Consider the following 16,972-nt stretch of genomic DNA (forward strand, 5'->3'; position numbering starts at 1 on the left):
TGATCTTTGATATATGACTTTTATGAAATGAAAACAAAATTTTCTGGAATATTCTATAAAATAGAAACGCGATATCGAACTAAAGGCTCAATATTAAATAGTTAATAAAAGAAATAGGTTAGTAACTCCTTACTTTTGGTACGATCATGACGTATCGGAAGTTGGGTCGTTACACAGTCCATTTAGACTTGAGTTTGCCAGGGAAAACTTTGCGTCTGGAGTTATACAAGAGTACTTGCTGTCCTGGTTTGAACTCCTTCTTTGAGATCTTTTTGTCGTGCCATCTCTTAGCTTTTTCCTTGTATATCTTAGCATTTTCATAGGCTTTCAGTCTAAACTCATCCAACTCATTTAATTGCAATAACTTCTTCTCTCCTGCTGCTTGAGAATCAAAGTTGAGGAGTTTAGTGGCCCAGAAAGCTTTGTGTTCAAGCTCTACAGGAAGGTGGCAAGACTTGCCATACAACAACTGAAAAGGAGACTTTCCAATAGGAGTTTTGAAGGTTGTCCTGTATGCCTAGAGAGCATCTTCTAATTTTCTGGCCCAATCCTTTCTTGTGCTCCCCACTGTTTTCTCTAAAATCCTCTTCAACTCCCTATTTGCAAGCTCTTCTTGGCCATTGGTCTGTGGGTGGTATGGTGTAGCTACTTTATGCATCACCCCATATTTGTGGAGTAGTTTCTCCATCTGTTTGTTGCAAAAATGACTACCACCATCACCGACAAGACCCTTAGGCACTCCATATCTAGTGAAAATATGATTCTTAAGGAATTAAAGGACAATTTGTGCATCACATGTGGTTGTTGCTATGGCTTCCACCCACTTTGAGACATACTCTACTGCCACAAGTATGTATTTGAAAGAATATGAGGGTGGAAAAGGGCCCATGTAATGGAGATAGAAGAAATGGCTAGCCCTGAACAGAGGAAGGAACAAAAAGAGAAAGAATACCTCAAACCTTTTGTGCCACAAGCACCATTCCCACAGAGACTCAAGGGATGTGAGGAAGACATGTCATATTCAAGATTCCTAAACATTTTTGCAACTCTCAGTGTCAACATCCCCTTCATCAAAATTCTTCAACAGATGCCAACATACATCAGGTGCATGAAAGAACTGTTGACCAAGAAAGGAAACTTAAAAGGGGGACAAATAGTGACAATGAACAAGAAATGAAGTGCCCTCATCAAGAAAGACATTGATGAGCGGATAATTTATACGCTTTTTGGCATTGTTTTTAGTATGTTTTTAGTAGAATCTAGTTACTTTTAGGGATGTTTTCATTAGTTTTTATGTTAAATTCACATTTCTGGACTTTACTATGAGTTTGTGTGTTTTTCTGTGATTTCAGGTATTTTCTGGCTGAAATTGAGGGACTTGAGCAAAAATCAGATTCAGAGGTTGAAGAAGGACTGCTGATGCTGTTGGATTCTGACCTCCCTATACTCAAAGTGGATTTTCTGGAGCTACAGAACTCAAAATGGCGCGTTTCTAATTGCGTTGGAAAGTAAACATCCAGGGCTTTCCAGAAATATATAATAGTCCATACTTTAGCCGAGTTTAGATGACATAAAAGGTCGTTGAACGCCAGTTCTACGCTGCTGTCTGGAGTTAAACGCCAGAAACACGTCACAAGCCAGAGTTGAACGCTAGAAATACGTTACAAACTGGCGTTCAACTCCAAGATTGACCTCTACACGTGTAACATTCAAGCTCAGCCCAAGCACACACCAAGTGGGCCGCGGAAGTGGATTTATGCATCAATTACTTACTTCTGTAAACCCTAGTGACTAGTTTAGTATAAATAGGACTTTTTACTATTGTATTAGACATCTTTGATCAGTTTTATGCTATCTTAGACTTTCATGGGGGCTGGCCATTCGGCCATGTCTAGACCATTATCACTTATGTATTTTCATACGGTAGAGTTTCTGCACTCCATAGATTAAGGTGTGGAGCTCTGCTGTTCCTCAAAGATTAATGCAAAGTACTACTGTTTTTCTATTCAATTCAACTTATTCCGCTTCTAAGATATTCATTCGCACTTCAACCTGAATGTGATGAACGTGACAATCATCATCATTCCCCCACGAATGCGTGCCTGATAACCACTTCCGTTCCACCTTAGATTGAATGAGTATCTCTTGGATCTCTTAATCAGAATCTTCGTGGTATAAGCTAGATTGATGGCGACATTCATGAGAGTCCGAAAAGTCTAAACCTTGTGTGTGGTATTCCGAGTAGGACTCTGGGATTGAATGACTGTGACGAACTTCGAACTCGCGAGTGCTGGGCGTAGTGACAGACGCAAAAGGAGGGTGAATCCTATTTCAGCATGATCGAGAACCTCAGATGATTAGCCGTGCTGTGACAGAGCATTTGGACCATTTTCACAAGAGGATAGGATGCAGCCATTGGCAAGGGTGATGCCTCCAGACGATTAGCCATGCAGTGACAGCGCATCGGACCATTTTCCAGAGAGGATTAAAAGTAGCCATTGACAACGGTGATGTCCTTACATACAGCCAGCCATGGAAAGGAGTAAGACTGATTGGATGAAGACAGCGGGAAAGCAGAGATTTAGAGGAACGAAAGCATCTCTATACGCTTATCTGAAATTCTCACCAATGAATTACATAAGTGTTTCTATCCTTATTTTCTATCTATTTATTATTTATGTTCGAAAACTCCATAACTATTTTATATCCGCCTGACTGAAGATTTACAAGGTGACCATAGCTTGCTTCATACCAACAATCTCGGTGGGATCGACCCTTACTCACGTAAGGTTTATTACTTGGACGACCCAGTGCACTTGCTGGTTAGTTGTATCGAAGTTTTGAATGAAAAACGATTTATTAAGACGTGCGTACAGAGTTTCTGGCGCAGTTGCCTGAGATCACAATTTCGTGCACCAAGTTTTTGGTGCTGTTGCCGTGGATTGTTCGAGTTTGGACAACTGACGGTTCATCTTGTTGCTCAGATTAGGTAATTTTCTTTTTGTTTTCTTTTCAAAAATTTTTCAAAAACCTTTTAAAAATTTCTCATCTGTTTTCGAAAATAAATAAATAAATAAATCTTTTCAAAAATATATTTTTCTTCAGAATTTTTAAGAATGAATTCTAGAGTTTCATGAAGCTTCTTGAAGCCTGGCTGGCTGTAAAGCCATGTCTAATTCTTTTGGATAGGGGCTTCCAGCCATCAGTATAGAGGCAAGTTAATTTGATAAGTAATGAGCAGTATATTCTGATGTTACATGCTAAAGCTTGACTGGCTATTAAGTCATGTCTAACCCTCAGATTGGAGCTTTAGACTAACATGACAAGATTCCTGGAATTCATATTAAAAATTTTGGAATCCTTATTTTTCTTTTCCAATCAATTTTCGAAAAATACCAAAAAAATTAGAAAATCAAAAAAATCAAAAATATTTCATGTTTCTTGTTTGAGTCTTGAGTCAAGTTGAAAGTTTGGTGTCAATTGCATATTCATCTTGCATTTTTCGAAAAATTCATGCATTCATAGTGTTCTTCATGATCTTCAAGCTGTTCTTGGTAAATCTTCTTGTTTGATCTTGATGTTTTCTTGTTTTGTGTCTTTTCTTGTTTTTCATATGCATTTTTGCATTCATAGTGTTTGAACATGAAAGATTTCTAAGTTTGGTGTCTTGCATGTTTTCTTTGCATATAAAATTTTCAAAAATAAGTTCTTGATGTTTATCTTGACATTCATAGCATTCTTGCATGCATTCATTGTTTTGATCCAAAATCTTCATGTATTGCATCATTTTCATGTTTTTCTCTCTCATCATTAAAAAATTCAAAAATCAAAAAAATATCTTTCCCTTTTTCTCTCTTAAAATTTCGAAAATTAGATTTGACTTTTTCAAAACTTTTTAAAATTTAGTTGTTTCTTATGAGTCAAATCAAATTTTCAATTTAAAAATCTTATCTTTTTCAAAATCTTTTTCAAAAATCAAATCTTTTTCATTTTTCTTATTTATTTTCGAAAATTTTAAAAATATTTTTTTAAAAAATCTTTTTCTTATTTTTATCACATAATTTTCGAAAATAACATCATCAATTAATGTTTTGATTCAAAAATTTCAAGTTTGTTACTTAATTAGTAAGAAAGATTCAAACTTTAAGTTCTAGAATCATATTTTATGATTTCTTGTGAATCAAGTCATTTATTGTGATTTTAAAAATCAAATCTTTTTCAAAACTAATTTCAATCATATCTTTTCAAAAATATCTTTTCTAACTTCTTATCTTCTTATCTTTTCAAAAATTGATTTTCAAAATTTGTTTCAACTAACTAACTAACTTTTTGTTTGTTTCTTATCTTTTTCAAAACTACCTAACTAACTCTCTCTCTCTCTCTAATTTTCGAAAATATCTTCCCTCTTTTTCAAAATTTCTTTTTAATTAACTAATTATTTTAATTTTTTATTTTAATTTTCAAAAAATTACTAACCTTTTTCAAAAACTATTTTCGAAAATCACTAACTCTTTTTCAAAAATTATTTTCGAAAATTCTCTCTCTCTTATCTCCTTCTATTTATTTATTCATCTACTAACACTTCATCTCACCCAAATTCGAACCCCCTCTTCCATCTGTGTTCGAATTTTTTCTTCTTCTTTTCTTCTACTCACACAGGGATCTCTATATTGTGGTAAAAAGGACCCTATTATTATTATTTTTCTGTCCCTCTTTTTCATATGAGAAGGAGCAAGGACAAGAACATTCTTGTTGAAGCAGATCCAGAACCTGAAAGGACTCTAAAGAGGAAACTAACAGAAGCTAAATTACAACAATCCAGCAAGCATCTTTCAGAAATTTTCGAACAAGAAGAAGAGATGGCAGCCGAAAATAATAATAATGCAAGGAGGATGCTTGGTGACTTTACTGCACCTAATTCCAATTTACATGGAAGAAGCATCTCCATCCCTACCATTGGAGCAAACAATTTTGAGCTGAAACCTCAGCTAGTTTCTCTGATGCAGCAGAACTGCAAGTTTCATGGACTTCCATCTGAAGATCCTTTTCAGTTTTTAACTGAATTCTTGTAGATCTGTGATACTGTTAAGACTAATGGAGTAGATCCTGAAGTCTACAGGCTCATGCTTTTCCCTTTTGCTGTAAGAGACAGAGCTAGAATATGGTTGGACTCTCAACCTAAGGATAGCTTGAACTCTTGGGATAAGCTGGTCAAGGCTTTCTTAGCCAAGTTCTTTCCTCCTCAAAAGCTGAGTAAGCTTAGAGTGGATGTTCAGACCTTCAGACAGAAAGAAGGTGAATCCCTCTATGAAGCTTGGGAGAGATACAAAGAACTGACCAAAAAGTATCCTTCTGACATGCTTTTAGAATGGACCGTCCTGGACATATTCTATGATGGTCTGTCTGAATTAGCTAAAATGTCATTGGATACCTCTGCAGGTGGATCCATTCACTTAAAGAAAACACCTGCAGAAGCTCAAGAACTCATTAACATGGTTGCTAATAACCAGTTCATGTACACTTATGAGAGGAATCCTGTGAGTAATGGGACGCCTATGAAGAAGGGAGTTCTTGAAATTGATACTCTGAATGCCATATTGACTCAGAATAAAATATTTACTCAGCAAGTCAATATGATTTCTCAGAGTCTGAATGGAATGCAAGCTGCATCCAACAGTACTCAAGAGGCATCTTCTGAAGAAGAAGCTTATGATCCTGAAAACCCTGCAATAGCAGAGGTGAATTACATGGGTGAACTTTATGGAAACACCTATAACCCCTTATGGAGAAATCACCCAACACTACAAGAAAAACACCCATTCAGGTACACTTAAAAAGTGTAGCCAAAAGTGAAAAAAAATGATGCCTTAGGCTACGGCTACACTTTTTGGGCTACGGCTACGCTTTTCGGGGTGATTCCTATTCAGCCGTTGCCTATTCTCAAAGGCTACGCTTTTCTGCACCAAGGGCTACGCTTTTGACGTTTGGGAATAGGCTACGCTTTTCAAGTGATGCTGTCCAGGACCAAAGGCTACGCTTTTCAGCTTTCATTTTTCCAGAATAGGCTACGCTTTTCAACGCTACTGCATCACCTGTAAAGCGTAGCCACATTGTATACCATGGCTACCGTTTATAAGTGTAGCCTTAGGTCCCTCTTTTTTTTTGTATACTATAGCTACTGTATATAAGTGTAGCCTTAGGTCCCTCATTGTTTTTTTTTATTTTCAATATATATATATATATATTATTTTTTTATAAAACCTAATATTTAATAATATAATTATATATATAATCCGATATTTTTAATTAAATTATTAAAATATTATAAAATAAAAATAAATACATAATAATACAATCCAATATTCTTGAAATAATAAAAATTATCCTTAAACAAAATTTAGGTTGCCATAATAAATTAGCAGTCATAAGATCTTCTATTTGGGAATAATACAAATTATTTCTCTAAAAATAAAATTTATTTCTCTAAAAATAAATTACTTCAAAATCAATTGCACATGTACAGGGCGAAGAGGTTGTCTTTCTTTTTGTAGATCAGATGTTGGTACTGCCTGCTCTGATTGAGGCCTGGCTGACTGACTTTGGCGCATTTCCTTGTTTGAGAGTATGCTTCTAATAATCCTTGCACTACTTTCATGCCTCTGATTCTGCTTCCGAGGTGTTGAGCCAACAATTGTTTTGGCTGAAGATGTTACATTATTCTACTCTAATAAACTATCTAAATCAAACCCCTGCACAATAAGAAACCCAACAAAATATGAAGTGATAGCATGATCATACATGACAAGTCCATAAATCACAATAAAAGGAACCAACGAACAATCCATGCCAGAACTTATAGTGGATTCCTGATTCATCACATTCCATATCATGATCAATAAGGCAGCATATTATTTCATGAGCCACTAAGGTTACATTGAAACCAACATTTATCAACAACTCCAACTAGTAAAAGGATGATTTAAGGATACTATCATCCACGAGAACATTCAAATAGAATGAATCAATTAAATTAATTAAAATTCTAGTCACTTCTAGAGATAGCTATTTATGATGTTGGTCTATGTCAAATTTTTCTTATGGATTTGATCTAATTTCCTAAATACAAGTGAAATCAGTCCCTCTCATCATCTTAAATATAAATCAACTTCATACTTATGAGTTATGATTTGAAATATAAGTACTTATCTGTATGTGAAACTGTAATAGTGACTAATTTTACTTAATTTTGATAAGTTTTATACCAAAACGATCTGAAATAGGATGATGTAAATACCATGATAAATCCTGTCTCTTCAGGGTCTAGTTCTTCCATGATCAAAGCTGCATATTCTTTAGCCTGCTGCTGTATGTTTGAGAGTTTGTTTGTTGTGGCACTAAGCCAGATGATCTGAAAACAGAATTGATCATTTGTGATCAAGGAAACTCCTATTCTCATGGGAACAAAATGCAAAGCTAGGAAAGGAAAAAAGGTTGCCGATAAAAACTACTTCACTATCTTCATTCTAATTTTTCTGTTGATGAATTCAAAAAGAAAATTCATATAAACCTCTTTAATTTCTTCCTCGGTGATTCTTCCATCTGCATCTTTATCAACCCTGCATTATTCCAAATGAAGGTTAACATACTTAATGGTGGGAATTAAAGAAAATACCAACCAATTTATTTTTCTAGTTCTAAAATTAAGTAAAGAGGTAATGAATTAGTTACATGTCAAAGACGGTTCTGAGCCTGGAATCAAAACTCTGGTCAGAAATCTGGTCCCAAAAGTCCTTCAATTGAGCCTTGTTAATTGAATCCCCATGAATATCCCTCCTCCTAGCCACAAATCAAAAAGTACACCAGCATGCCTCAGATTCCTTGCTCATCCCCACATACAAACAACTCAACAAATTCGAACCATAGTTATCCAAACACTTCCTAAAAGAAAACTACTCAGAACAAGTCCTTATTTCACTCACTCACACACACATACACACAAACAATTTCACAAACACTTAGAAAGAAAAAACAAAAAAATAGTGCAAATTTGTTATGAACTCTTCAATTTCAATTATTACCTATACATTTTCCAAAGAGAGAACGATGAAGTCATCCATCAGTTGAAGTAGTAAGAACATCAAAGTGCTTCTCTACTTCATGTCACCCTGCACCGCAAAAAAATAAGCATGATTACAAGAAAGGCTTCAAGCTGGTATCCATTTACATAGAATCAGCTTCATAATCCATAATGCATTACAATTTCTAAGATTTACATCAAAATCAAAGTTCATATTCTTTCTGCAACAGCACCGCAAATAGAAGTCTTTTACAAAAAATAGCACAACTCGAATTTTATTATTTTTCTTGGAACAATTATATTAAATCAAACGTAGTAGAAACACACCAGACAAGAAGAAACACCGGGCCATTCAATGGCTTTGCAAGCATCAAAATACTCATTTCATTTGTGTCCCAATCCAAACCCAGTTTTACGACTCGCTGTGAAATACCAAGAAAATGCTCATTTTCATTTGTGTCTGAATCAAAACCTAATAATGTGAAATATTCTTAATAAAATGTCTAAAACTACTATTTTTCAGGTTATAATATTGAAATTGAAGGAAGTAAAATCTTATCACCGATAGTTGACCATCGCATCCCTTGAAGACCCACACTAGGAGGGCATGAACCCAATGAAAACTCCTGCAGCTCGACTCTTTCCCTAAATTTTTATAATTGGCATCGAGTTAATTGGCTTCTTATAGTGCATAATTTGCATCATATCATATTTTAATGTAATTACTTCACACAACAGTATATAAAATACAGTATGATGCATCTGAGAACAAATAAACAACTTACCTAGCCTTTGCCATATCTTCCTCAAGGCATCTCACACACTCTGCAGCTTTTTCCAAGGACTTCTTAGCCACTTCCTTTGATAATGAAAATAATATATATTACAAACCTTCAATACAGAAAACTCAGGAATAAAAACTTAAACTTAATTAAGTTTTAGTCGTTGAGATGATAAAAAAAAAAATCATATAAAGTGGGACATTGATTTATATACTGTATACAAGGATAACTAGAGAAGCAGAAGGCTAAACTCCCCATGCAGAACTAACAAAAGCTAATATCGTGAACTATAAATAGTTAAATGGGCTTGTTCACATTTCAACTTTCAAGCTCAAAGGGTTTATGCATGAGAGGACATCATATATGTTCTTAATGAACATTTGGGAGAGTGGGTTCAAAACAGAAATATGGAATTGAAACATTGTTTCCGAGAGTCAAAACATCTACTTTACCTGTGAACTATCAATTAAAGCAGCAAGGTCATTTCTACCAACATCTTTGACAACTGAAAGATATGCAAAGAGCATTCAATTAACAATACTTATAGTAGTTGCGTCTAAAAAGTAATGTAAAATGCTTATAGTTTTCTTAGGATACCATTCAATTAACTTTGGCTCTTATCCACACTACACTCTTACTTTCAAAATATTCACTTGACAATTGCAAGTTTTCTGTGTTACCATTTCATACAAAATTACCGCTTCACTTGAAGTGTTTTATTGACAACACCACCCATTATTAGAAAGGATATTTGAAAAAGAAAAAAAATTTAACATAGGGCCTTTTCTACACCACTTGACAACCTCAAAGTTGTGCATTTCAAATTCAAAAGTTTTGGGTGTAAAGTGCATGTGAGCTTAAAGTTCAGAGAGGTTAAATTACTTTTTTTACTAAAAATAAAGAAAATTTACTATTCTAGGAATACCCGAGAAATGGGTATATCAGTACAAATACAATATCGATATGACAACCATTTTACATTCTTTGTGCCAACATTCTCAAAGCAATATAAACACATGAAAGGAAGATTATACAGGACTTACTGCTAAGCTTGAACAAACATAGTCTGTAAGTGCAAAATCATAAAGCAAATGCAAAATAAAAAAGAAAACCCTTAACATAGTAAGAAGCAAAAATCATACACCCTCAAAAATTACAAAAGATTGTAGAACTCCAAAAATCAGAACAACACCCTCAAAAAAACTGCAAAACCAGAAAATTCATACACACCAGAAAAAAGTGTGGCTGAATAGGTATTTTTCTTGTAGTGATTTAACATAAATTTTAGGGGCTAAATCATGATATGACAAAGTTAACAGCTTCCCAATACTAACACAAAACAATTGATTATAAATTCAAAGCCACTAAACTTGTCCTATTACCTTGTTCCCATGACTTTCAGCAGTATCACTTTCATCACTCCCTCAAAAACCAATTTGAAGCACCAAAGCAATTCCCAATTTTCTGGCTTCTATCTGCATAAGATTGAATAAGTTAACAGCACTTGACTAGGCTCAAACTCAGATAACTATTAGTGTATTGAGATCTGCTTACCTCCTATTCCTCATACAACTTCTAATTCACACTCTATTATTACAAGATCAGAATCAGGAAACCAAAAACCAAGAACCTTTACTGTTTCTATTACCTGGGAGAGGTACTTTTCAACTAAGGTAATTAGCCATAGTTTAAAGAAATTTAACATTCAGTTATAATTTACAAGAAGCCTTAGACCAAGAAGCCCATGCTATGCTTTCAATTAGTGAACTGTGGAGTGATGAGCGGATAATTTATACGCTTTTTGACGTTATTTTTAGTATGTTTTTAGTAGGATCTAGTTACTTTTAGGGATGTTTTCATTAGTTTTTATGTTAAATTCACATTTCTGGACTTTACTATGAGGTTGTGTGTTTTTCTGTGATTTCAGGTATTTTCTGGCTGAAATTGAGGGACTTGAGCAAAAATCAGATTCAGAGGTTGAAGAAGGACTGCTGATGCTGTTGGATTCTGACCTCCCTGCACTAAAAGTGGATTTTCCGGAGCTACAGAACTCGAAATGGCGCGCTTCCAATTGCGTTGGAAAGTAGACATCCAGGGCTTTCCAAAAATATATAATAGTCCATACTTTGGCTAAGAATAGATGACGTAAACTGGCGTTCAACGCCAGCTCTCTGCCCAAATCTGGCGTCCAGCGCCAGAAAAGGAGCCAAAACCAGAGTTGAACGCCCAAATTGGCACAAAAACTGGCGTTCAACTCCAAGAAGGACCTCTACACGTGCAACACTCAAGCTCAGCCCAAACACACACCAAGTGGGCCTCGGAAGTGGATTTATGCATCAATTACTTACTCATGTAAACCCTAGTAGCTAGTTTATTATAAATAGGACATTTTACTAGTCTTTTTGACTATCTTTGATCAGTTGTATGCTATCTTAGATCACGTTTGAGGGCTGGCCTCTCGGCCATGCCTGGACTTTTCACTTATGTATTTTCAACGGTAGAGTTTCTACACTCCATAGATTAAGGTGTGGAGCTCTGCTGTTCCTCAAAGATTAATGCAAAGTACTACTGTTTTCTATTCAATTCATCTTATTTTGCTTCTAAGATATCCATTCGCACCCAAGAACGTGATGAAGGTGATGATTATGTGTGACGCTCATCACCATTCTCCACTATGAACACGTGCCTGACAAACACTTCCGTTCTACATGAAATAAGCTAGAATGAATATCTCTTAGATCTCCTAACCAGAATCTTCGTGGTGTAAGCTAGAATGATGGCGGCATTCAAGAGAATCTGGAAGGTCTAAACCTTGTCTGTGGTATTCTGAGTAGGATTCAATGAATGAATGACTGTGACGGGCTCCAAACTCGCGATTGCAGGGCGTTAGTGACAGACGCAAAAGGATAGTAAATCCTATTCCAGCATGATCGAGAACCGACAGATGAATAGCCATGCCGTGACAGGGTGCGTGAGCATATTATTCACTGAGAGGATAAGATGAAGCCATTGACAAGGGTGATGCCTCCAGACGATTAGCCGTGCCGTGACAGGGCATTAGATCATTTTCCCGAGAGATTACCGAAAGTAGCCATTGACAGTGGTGATGTATCACATAAAGCCAGCCATGGAAAGGAGTAAGACTGATTGGATGAAGATAGCAGGAAAGCAGAGGTTCAGAGGAACGAAAAGCATCTCCATTCGCTTATCTGAAATTCCTACCAATGATTTACATAAGTACCTCTATCCCTATTCTATTATTTATTATTCGAAAACACCATTATCAATTTATATCTGCCTAACTGAGATTTGCAAGGTGACCATAGCTTGCTTCATACCAACAATCTCCGTGGATTCGACCCTTACTCACGTAAGGTATTACTTGGACGACCCAGTGCACTTGCTGGTCAGTTACACGGAGTTGTGAACCGTGGTCTTGGCATCATGTTTTTGGCGCCATTACCAGGGAAAGAAAGAGCGATGAATTTTACATAATTAAAGTGTAATCACGATTCCGCGTACCAAGTTTTTGGCGCCGTTGCCGGGGATTGTTCGAGTATGGACAACTGACGGTTCATCCTGTTGCTCAGATTAGGTAATTTTCTTTTTATTTTATTTTCAAAAATTTTTCAAAAATATTTCTAAAATTTTCTCATCTGTTTTCGAAAATAATATAAAAATGTTTTCAAAAAATTTTATTCAAAATTTTTAAAGAATGAATTCTAGTGTTTCATGAAGCATGTGAAGCCTGGCTGGCTGTAAAGCCATGTCTAATTCCTTTGGGAATGAGTATGTCAGGCGTGTCATGTCTGAATTACATGCTGAAGCTTGGCTGGCCATTGGCCATGTCTAGTGTTTTGGACCGGAGCTTTCATTGAAAGCTTGGCTGGCTCATGAGCCATGTCTAATTCCTGGACTGAAGCTTTAGACTAAACATGGCAAGATTCCTAGAATTCATGTTAAAAATTTTGGAATCCTTATTTTTTCTTTTTCATATAATTTTCGAAATAAAAATCCAAAAAAATTAGAAAATCATAAAAATCAAAAATATTTTTTGTGTTTCTTGTTTGAGTCATGAGTCATGTTATAAGTTTGGTGTCAATTGCATGTGCATCTTGCATTTTTTCGAAAATTCCATGCATTCATAGTGTTCTTCATGATCTTCAAGTTGTTCTTGGTAAGTCTTCTTGTTTGATCTTTGCATTTGCATGTTTTGTGTCTTTTCTTGTTTTTCATATGCATTCTTGAATTCTTAGTGTCTAAGCATTAAAGAATTCTAAGTTTGGTGTCTTGCATGTTTTCTTTGTATTAAAAATTTTTCAAAAATATGTTCTTGATGTTCATCATAATCTTCATAGTGTTCTTGGTGTTCATCTTGACATTCATAGCATTCTTGCATGCATTCATTGTTTTGATCCATAACTTTCATGCATTGCATCATTTTTCTTATTTTTCTCTCTCATCATAAAAATTCAAAAATCAAAAAAAATATCTTTCCCCTTTTCTCTCTCATAAATTCGAAAATTAGATTTGACGTTTTCAAAAATTTTTAAAATCTAGTTGTTTTTTTTTATGAGTCAAATCAAATTTTCATTTTAAAAATCCTATCTTTTTCAAAAATCAAATCTTTTTTATTTTTCTTAGTTATTTTCGAAAATTCTAAAAATATTTTTCAAAAATTTTTTTCTTATTTTTATATCAAATTTTCAAAAATAACAATAACAATTAATGTTTTGATTCAAAAATTTCAAGTTTGTTACTTGCTTGTTAAGAAAGATTCAAACTTTAAGTTCTAGAATCATATCTTGTGATTTCTTGTGAATCAAGTCATTAATTGTGATTTTTAAAAATCAAATCTTTTTCAAAACTAATTTCAATCATATCTTTTCAAAAATATCTTCTTATCTTATCTTTTTCAAAATTTGATTTCAAAATATCTTTTCTAACTTCTTATCTCCTTCTCTTTTCAAAATTGATTTTCAAATTTGTTTCAACTAACTAACTAACTTTTTGTTTGTTTCTTATCTTTTTCAAAACTACCTAACTAACTCTTTCTCTCTCTAATTTTCGAAAATATCTCCCTCTTTTTCAAAATTTCTTTTTAATTAACTAATTATTTTATTTTTTATTTGAATTTTCGAAAAACTACTAACCTTTTTCAAAAACAATTTTCGAAAATCACTAACTCTTTTTCAAAAATTATTTTCAAAAATTCTCCCTCTCATCTCCTTCTATTTATTTATTCATCTACTAACACTCCTCTTCATCTCACATCTCTGCCCTTATCATCAACTTTGTGTTTGGATTATCTATTCTTTTCTTCTACTCACACAGGGACCTCTATACTGTGGTATAAAGGATCCCTATTATTAACATTATTATTTTTCTGTGCCCTCTTCTTTGTCATATAAGCAGGAGCAAGGACAAGAACATTCTTGTTGAAGCAGATCCAGAACCTGAAAGGACTCTGAAAAGGAAATTAAGAGAAGCTAAACTACAACAATCCAAAGATAACCTTTCAGAAATTTTTGAACAGGAAGAGGAGATGGAAGCCGAAAATAATAATAATGCAAGGAGGATGCTTGGTGACTTTACTGCACCTAATTCCAATTTACATGGAAGAAGCATCTCCATCCCCACCATTAGAGCAAACAATTTTGAGCTGAAACCTCAGCTAGTTTCTCTGATGCAGTAGAACTGCAAGTTTCATGGACTTCCATCTGAAGATCCTTTTCAGTTCTTAACTGAATTCTTGCAGATCTGTGATACTGTTAAGACTAATGGAGTAAATCTTGAAGTCTACAGGCTCATGCTTTTCCCATTTGCTGTAAGAGACAGAGCTAGAATATGGTTGGACTCTCAACCTAAGGATAGCCTGAACTCTTGGGATAAGCTGATCACGGCTTTCTTAGCCAAGTTCTTTCCTCCTCAAAAGTTGAGCAAGCTTAGAGTGGATGTTCAAACTTTCAAACAAAAAGATGGTGAATCCCTCTATGAAGCTTGGGAAAGATACAAGCAGCTGACCAAAAAGTGTCCTTCTGACATGCTTTCAGAATGGACCATCCTGGATATATTCTATGATGGTTTATCTGAGTTATCAAAGATGTCATTAGATACTTCTGCAGGTGGATCCATTCACCTAAAGAAAACGCCTGCAGAAGCTCAAGAACTCATTGACATGGTTGCTAACAACCAGTTCATGTACACTTCTGAGAGGAATCCTGTGAGTAATGGGATGCCTATGAAGAAGGGAGTTCTTGAAATTGATACTCTGAATGCCATATTGGCTCAGAACAAAATATTGACTCAGCAAGTCAATATGATTTCTCAGAGTCTGAATGGCATGCAAGCTGCATCCAACAGTACTCAAGAGGCATCTTCTGAAGAAGAAGCTTATGATCCTGAGAACCCTGCAATAGCAGAGGTAAATTATTTAGGTGAACCTTATGGAAACACTTATAACTCATCATGGAGAAATCATCCAAATTTCTCATGGAAGGATCAAAAGCCTCAACAAGGCTTTAATAATAGTGGAAGAAATAGGTTTAACAATGGTAAACCTTTTCCATCATCCACTCAGCAACAGACAGAGAACTCTGAACAAAATACCTCTAATTTAGCAAACTTAGTCTCTGATCTATCCAAGGCCACTGTAAGTTTCATGAATGAAACAAGGTCTTCCATTAGAAATTTGGAAGCACAAGTGGGCCAGCTGAGTAAAAGGATCACTGAAATCCCTCCTAGTACTCTCCCAAGCAATACAGAAGAGAATCCAACAGAAGAGTGCAAGGCCATTGACATAACACCATGGCCAAACCTGTAAGGGAAGGAGAGGACGTGAATCCGAAGAAGGAAGACCTCCTGGGACGTCCAGTGATCAACAAGGAGCTTCCCTCTGAGGAACCAAAGGACTCTGAGGCTCATCTAGAGACCATAGAGATTCCATTGAACCTCCTTATGCCATTCATGAGCTCTGATGAGTATTTCTCTTCTGAAGAGAATGAGGATGTTACTGAAGAGCAAGCTGCCAAGTTCCTTGGTGCAATCATGAAGCTGAATGCCAAATTATTTGGCATTGAAACTTGGGAAGATGAACCTCCCTTGTTCACCAATGAACTAAGTGATCTGGATCAACTGACATTGCCTCAGAAGAAACAGGATCCTGAAAAGTTCTTAATACCTTGTACCATAGGCACCATAATCTTTAGGGCTCTGTGTGACCTTGGTTCAGGGATAAACCTCATGTCCCTCTCTGTAATAGAGAAACTGGGAATCTATGGGGTGCAAGCTGCTAAAATCTCACTAGAGATGGCAGACAATTCAAGAAAACAGGCATATGGATAAGTAAAGGATGTGTTAGTAAAGGTTGAAGGCCTTTACATCCCTACTGATTTCATAGTCTTGGATACTGGAAAGGAAGAGGATGAATCCATCATCCTAGGAAGACCTTTCCTAGCCACAACAAGAACTGTGATTGATGTGGACAGAGGAGAATTGATCCTTCAATTGAATGAGGACAACCTTGTGTTTACAACTCAAGGATCTCTCTCTGCCTCCTTGGAGAGGAAGCATAAAAAGCTTCTCTCAAAGCAGAGTCAACCAAAGCCCCCACAGTCAAACTCTAAGTTTGGTGTTGGGAGGCCACAACCAAACTCTAAGTTTGGTGTTGAACTCCCATATCCAAACTCTAAGTTTGGTGTTGGAAGGTCTCAACAAAGCTCTGCACATCCATGAGAGCCCACTGTCAAGCTATTGACATTAAAGAAGCGCTTGTTGGGAGGCAACCCAATGTTTATTTATCTAATTATTTTTCATGTTTTCTTAGGTACATGATCATGTGGAGTCACAAAATAAATAGAAAAATTGAAAACGGAATCAAAAACAGCAGAAGAAAAATCACACCCTGAAGGAAGCATCTGTCTGGCGTTCAGCGCCAGAACAGAGCATGGTTCTGGCGCTAAACGCCCAAAATGGGCAGCTTCTGGGCGCTGAACGCCAGAACAGGCATAGTTCTGGCGTTCAACGCCAGAAATGGCACACAAATGGGCGTTGAACGCCCAAAATGGCCACCAACCTGGCGTTGAACGCCCAGAGTTGTGTGCAAAGGCATTTT

The 16,972-nt window shown here is 35.7% G+C and overlaps 2 non-coding genes across 2 annotated transcripts; both read right to left on the bottom strand.

The window, feature by feature from the left end:
* Positions 1 to 5,255: 5,255 nt before the first annotated feature.
* Positions 5,256 to 5,363, bottom strand: LOC112787460 (small nucleolar RNA R71). Its single transcript, XR_003194874.1, has one exon. It is a non-coding gene; the product is annotated as a small nucleolar RNA R71 (small nucleolar RNA).
* A 9,437-nt stretch (positions 5,364 to 14,800) lies between these two features.
* On the bottom strand, positions 14,801 to 14,908 carry LOC112787033 (small nucleolar RNA R71). Its single transcript, XR_003194471.1, has one exon. It is a non-coding gene; the product is annotated as a small nucleolar RNA R71 (small nucleolar RNA).
* Between the last annotated feature and the right edge of the window lie 2,064 nt (positions 14,909 to 16,972).

Source organism: Arachis hypogaea, chromosome 20 (assembly GCF_003086295.3).
Source record: "Arachis hypogaea cultivar Tifrunner chromosome 20, arahy.Tifrunner.gnm2.J5K5, whole genome shotgun sequence".
Lineage (NCBI taxonomy): Eukaryota > Viridiplantae > Streptophyta > Magnoliopsida > Fabales > Fabaceae > Arachis > Arachis hypogaea.